Raw genomic sequence first — 5,288 nt, 5'->3', positions numbered from 1 at the left:
AAGATTTGAAACAGATATTGAATAAATCAGCTAAAACATCTGGTATACCTGATGACCTGGAGAAAACTTTATCACAAATAGTGGTCTTAAGAAATAGAAAAGCTAAGATTATTTTAAGAAGTGAGTCAACACATAAAATTTTTAACGTAAAAATGAATTTTTTAATGAAAGCCCATTGCTGGCACATTTATACCTACCCTAAGATGGTATATTTGAGAACTTTTTTTCAAACAATATTTCTTGAGCACCTACAATATTTAAGGAGTTATGTGAGGGGACTCAGGCATTGTCCCTGTCCTTGGAAAATACACACTCTAATTGGGAATATGAGAGCAATGGACAATTAACAATGCAAAATAATATGTGGTAAGTACTGATAAAATATTGTCTGTACCAAAGAGGAACATTTCAGAAAAGGTGTGGCATTTGAACTTAGCTTTAAAGAATGAGTAAGGCAAACAAAAGCAAATTAACACATCATTTGACAGCACTTTTCAATTGACAGAATACATTTTACATAGGTTTTCTCAGTTTGCTTTCCAAGCAATTCTTTCATATAATTAGAGAAACGTTTTTGTTTTTGAATTGCACAGATAAGAAAATTGAGGCTGAGATCATGTAGCTAGAAAGCAGCAGAGATAGAAAATGAACTCGTTTATTTCACATCAATCCTATTGATCAGCCATATCACATTGACACTCCCAGAGGGATTTAAAAACATAGGAATTCTTATAAGGTGGGTTAGGACCAGATAGTAAATAATGTTGAATATCAGACTAAAGCATCTATAGACAATAGGCATCTAATTGCATTTTTAGAAATGTAAAATACATTTCTAAAAATGCAATGATTTATAAAAGCCTTGCATTTGATCTGCAATTATTTAGAAAAGCCTGCATTTGATTTGTAAGATTGTAATGCTGTGCAGAAAAGACTGGAGAAATGGGGGAAATAAGGATCTTATAATTGTATAGGTGAGAGCAATAGGGTATAAATTGTTAAACTGTGAATCAAGACTTGTATCCCTAGCAAAATGATTAACTAGATATTTTGGCACACAGCCTCCAAACCCTCAAAAATGCAGAAATGATGGATCAAATCTAATACTTATGTTTTTCAAATCAATACATAGCTGAGCTCATAGAAAAGTAAGGGAAATTCCCAAGGATTAAAACTAAACAGAGAGCTGGAAAACTAAATGGTATACTGAAGCCAAACCTACAAGAGCCCTGAAATTGTGTGTCAATCTCTTTAAATAATAGTCCACTTAGTATAGGTAACAGCTTTGGGCCAATTCAAGGAGGAGAATTCCAACAGAACTTCCTCATCTCTCAAAAACTTGAAATAACAATACTCAACGAATGAGTAGATTGGAGAGGAAAAAAAGTCCACCTGAAGACAAAGCAAAATAAGCATGAGTCTGAGTAGATAAAAGCTTCCTGAGGATAGTATCTTAGCAATAGGCCTGATTATACTAGTCTTCTGGTTTTAGTTAATAGTAGCTGTATGATCCAAGAAAACATAAACTGAGAAATTAAGTTAGATTGGTAGTAAACTAAGATGTCTTTCAGAGCCTAGCACACATTTATGGAGATATGGACCCTCATACCAGGCTTCTCAGGATTTCCACAGATAAAGTTATGCTGAGCATAAATTCACACTCCAAAATTATCATACATCTTCTGATCAAGCAGGACATCTCATAGATAGTGGCAGAAGTGGAGGCACTGTGATTTTTGCCTCTGCCTGAATTTACACATATTCTCTCTCACATACATGCAAACACACACACACACACACACACACACACACACACACACACACAGCAAATAGGCTAACAACAATCCATAAATAGCAAATCCATGTAATGAGGTAGCCTGTTAAGGCCCAGAATATTAATGAGTAGGATTAAATAATTTAGAAGAGAAAGACCCATGGAAAAACAGCAGTAATATGGGAGCAAGAAGTTGTGTGGAGACAATAATGGGGACATTGGCAATCTCAAGAGCTAGGGAACAGAGAAATCACCAAAAATTTTCATTCTCAAAGGGAGGCTTCTCCATTCAAGGTGGAACACCTTGAAAGAAGTGCTGAGGATAGTTGGAACTGGAAAGGATCCTTGTAGCCCGAACCTGCCAATGAATATAAGGGAACTGTAAAGGGTACTAGGTTGTTCTGTGCCCTCAAGGTTTGGAAATGCCCAATGAAAGAACTTTGCCAGATGATTGTAATGTTGTACCAAAAAGAAACTGCTGGGAAGAGAACACAAATGTATTGGGGTAGGGACAATATGAGTAAGAGGAGAGAAAATTCAGATATTAATTTTAAGGGCTAGAGGTGCAGGCAATGTATATATAGTACAGGAGATGTGTGCACAGCGAGAGGACATAGTTTTATTACTTTAAAATAAAATAGCATCAGACTTGTTGACTGAAATGCTTTATGCCAGAAGCTCCTAAAGTAATTTAAGAAAGTAAAAGCCTATGTCAAACACAAAGTCTGCAAGAACATAAAAAAAAAAGTGGGGAGAAGAATCAATGGTAAATAAAATACTAGATGTACCAGTTAATAGTGTGGATTTTTTTTTCAATAGATGGAGTTACACGTATGTTGATATATTAGTAAGCTGGCAATTACCTTATATATTTTTTATTGGGAGTATAAGGATATAACTTTAGATGATTGGTAAAGAAAAGAGAAAAAAAGAACCAGTTTATAGTTATTTGCAATAATGCTTAAAGTAAAAAAAAAAACTAATAGAAAGTATCTTAAGAGGAAGACGAGATTAGGTATGCTACATAAAATAGTTAATATAATGACAATTATCAGAACAAAAAATAAAGTCTTCCTAAATACCAACATTAATTTAGAGACAGAGAGACCTCATAGCAAAAAGGACTTTAAATATAGAATTTGATAGAGAACAGAACTGAGGTTAAAAACTTCATAAATATTATGAATATAAATATAAATGGTATTTATAAATATAAATGGTACTAATATAAATTGTATTGACTCAGAGATTAAAAGAAAATATTTTAGATTAGCTGAAAAAACAGAATCTGAACTTTATTACAAACTTTTTACTATAACAAAGACATATCTGACATAAAGATTCAAATGATTAAAAATAAAATAATAGTTATTTTCAGATAAATAAAATCAAATAAAAAGTGAGCAGTAGTCAAGATCTTGATACCCGAGAAGATAGAATTCAGACTAAAAAGCATTAAAAGAAATACTTTATAAGGGTAAGGCTACAATTCACAATCAATATTGTACAGGGACCCTAGATTATAAAGAATATATACTTTTTTGTCCTGGCTGGTATAGCTCAATGGTTAGAGCATTGGCCTGCACACTGAAGGATCATGGATTTGGAGAATCCGTTGGATCACGGGCACTTACCTAGGTTGCAGGTTCAATCCCTGGTCTTTCTCTTTCTCTCCCTCCTTCCCCCTCCTCTCCCTTCCACTCTTTCTGAAATTTAGTAGGAAAAAATATATACAGTGTGATACAAGTAAAAATTAATAACAATTGCTTTATAAAAGATCTTCCTATCTGTAAAAAACAAAACAAAACAAAACATGCTATTGAATAACTTTTTGGCCAAAGAAGAAATATAGAACAAAAATTGGAGAATTTCTTATGATTAACAACTATGGACTATAGCAGAAGCAGTTATCACACGAAAATTATGAAAATACTTATGTTGACAAAATTGAAAAGAAAAAATAGATGAATTATTCAACAACAAAATATCTGGAAAAAGTTAAAAAAAATAAACCCAAAGAAAAAATAATTTAGGAAAGAATAAGATCAGATGTTAATGAATTAGAAAATAGAAAACTGCCAATAACTATGCCCGTGGACACTACACCATTGGCAAGGAGATCATTGACCTCTTCCAGGACCGAATTCGGAAACTGGTTGACCAGTGCGCAGGTCTTCAGGGCTTCTTGGTTTTCCACAGCTTTGGTGGGGGAACTGGTTCTGGGTTCACTTCCCTGATGATGGAACATACCTCCATTGATTATGGCATGAAGTCCAAGCTGGAGTTCTCCACTTACTAGTACCCAGCCCCCCAGGTCTCCACAGCTGTAGTTGAGCTCTACAACTCAATCCTCACCACCCACACCACCCAGGAGCACTCTGGGTGACATGATTGACAATGAGGCTATCTATGACATCTGTCATAGAAACCTCTATATTGAGTGCCCAACCTACACTAACTTAAATTGGTTGATAGGTCAAATTGTGTCCTCCATCACTGCATCTCTCAGGTTTGATGGAGCCCTGAATGTTGATCTGAATGAATTCGAGACCAATCTGGTGCCCTACCCCTGCATCCACTTTTCTCTAGCCACATATGCCCCTGTCATCTCTGCTGAGAAAGCCTACCATGAGCAGCTTTCTGTAGCAGAAATCACCAATGCGTGCTTTGAGCCAGCCAGCCAGATGGTGAAATGTGGCCCTCGCCATGGTAAATATATGGCTTGCTGCCTGTTGTTCTATGGTCCCCAAGATTTCAATGCTGCCATTGCCATCATCAAGACCAAGTATACCATCCAGTTTGTGGACTGGTATCCCACTGGTTTCAAAGTTGGCATTAATTATCAGCCTCCCACTGTGGTACCTGGCCAAAATACAGCGAGCTGTGTGCATGCTGAGCAATATCACAGCTATTGCTGAGGCCTGGGCTCGCCTGGACCACAAGTTTGACCTGATGTATGCCAAGTGTGCCTTTGTCCACTGGTACATAGGTGAGGGCATGGAGGAAGGAGAGTTTTCTGAGGCCCATAAGGACATGGCTGCCCTGGAGGATTATGAGGAAGTTGGTGTGGATTCTGCTGAAGGAGAGGGTGAGGAAGAAGGAGAGGAATACTAAATTTTAAATGTTACTATAGTGCTGCTTTTACAGGGAAACTTACTCTGTTTTAAACATTGAAAATTCTGGTCTGGTCAGTTCATTTATATGAAGAGCAGTGTACACTCTCATATAAAATTACTGGCCTATACTTTAAAACACAATGCTTTGTTACAGATCCAAATTGTCAATTTCTCTGATGGGTTTGAATAAAGTATTCCCTGTCTATTAGGTAACTTTATTGGGATAAAAATATATGTTGGTGTTTAAACAAATTGTAGTATTCATATCACTGCAACATGGTTAAATCAGCTGCATAATTCTATTAGCTTTAGGATCTCCTGAAGCCTCTGTAGTCCTTTTAGGGTTCTTGGCATTACATGGTGATGCTGAGAAGCAAGAACTTCAATAAGATCTCTAA

The 5,288-nt window shown here is 36.0% G+C and overlaps 1 pseudogene across 1 annotated transcript; it reads left to right on the top strand.

The window, feature by feature from the left end:
• The first annotated feature begins 4,013 nt into the window (after window positions 1-4,013).
• LOC311615779 (tubulin alpha-1A chain-like) lies at window positions 4,014-5,087 on the top strand (annotated as a pseudogene). Its single transcript has one exon. The product of its transcript is annotated as a tubulin alpha-1A chain-like (transcript).
• The last annotated feature ends 201 nt before the right edge of the window (window positions 5,088-5,288 follow it).

Source organism: Pipistrellus hanaki, assembly GCF_964339955.1.
Source record: "Pipistrellus hanaki genome assembly, chromosome: X".
In the NCBI taxonomy this organism is placed as follows: Eukaryota; Metazoa; Chordata; class Mammalia; order Chiroptera; family Vespertilionidae; genus Pipistrellus; species Pipistrellus hanaki.
The sequence above is the reverse complement of the archived record's forward strand: the minus strand, read 5'-3'. Positions and strand labels throughout refer to the sequence as shown.